This window comes from Crocodylus porosus, unplaced genomic scaffold, assembly GCF_001723895.1.
Source record: "Crocodylus porosus isolate Cpor-Errol unplaced genomic scaffold, CroPor_comp1, whole genome shotgun sequence".
Classification (NCBI taxonomy): Eukaryota; Metazoa; Chordata; order Crocodylia; family Crocodylidae; genus Crocodylus; species Crocodylus porosus.
This window is the reverse complement of record NW_017728886.1, coordinates 232,675,986-232,677,103: the sequence shown is the minus strand read 5'-3', so window position 1 is coordinate 232,677,103 and position 1,118 is coordinate 232,675,986.

Here is a 1,118-nt window from a genome sequence, read left to right as displayed (position 1 = left end):
GTTTGGTATTCCTTTATCCCTAAACTCTGATAGAGGAACTCATTTTACTGGACAGATAATGAAAGAAATCTGCAAAGTCCTGCATATCCAACAGAACTTTCATTGTCCATACCATCCACAGGCCTCGGGCCAAGTGGAACAGCAAAATGGCATTCTGAAAAATAAACTGGCCAAAATTTGTGCTGAGACTCACCTAAAATGGCCAGATGTACTTCCCATAGCCCTTACGAGTATGAGATCTACTGCCACCTGAAAGACTGGGCTTAGCCCACATGAAATTCTAATGGGAAGACCCATGAGGCTCCCCGCCTCGCCATCTGTTGCCTCCAACTTTTGCGATATATATTCACTTGATGTTACCATTCTGGACTATTGCAAGGCACCAATGAAGTGTGTTAAGGCTTTTCATTCACAGGTACAGGCAGCTCTCCAGATGAGTCATGCCATTTTATCCTGCCTGGAGATTGGGTCCATATAAAAGTCTATCGACGAAAGTCATCACTGGAACCTTGCTGGAAAGGCCCATTCCAGGTACTCCTGACCACCAACACTGCAATAAAGTGTCAAGGACTCCAGACACGGATCCACGCTTCACACAGTAAGAAAACATCAGTCCCGTTAGACCCAGAGTCTCCTCCATATCAATCTTGTAATCAGCCTCCACAGACTGGTAGTGAGCCTAGCGCCTACTGGTGAAGAGGATTTGCCACTACAGAGCAAAGAGGGTGTGCCCCAATGACACCACTGTGCTCTTTGGGACAGGAAAAAGGCCTCTACCTTGTTCCTGGTTCCCAAGGTAGAGTTGGTTAGTCATGATTTGGGTAGTTCTCAGTATATCTTTTTGGGACATCTTATATGAACTTGACTCATCAGTTATAAGAAACTCTGTAAACCAAACTACACTTCTGGACCAACAAAGAAGATCATTTAATGCACATAATGAAAATATGTTCTTGTCTTTAGTTAATCAAATTGGGATAGATTTAAATGTCTCTCGTTGTTGGATATGTAGTCATGTCCCTATCTATTCTACCAGAGGAATACCCATAATACTGGTACCCTTGAATGCAACTCAGATGTTAGCTCCTTACTATTCAGATTTTCATGGAAACAAAACT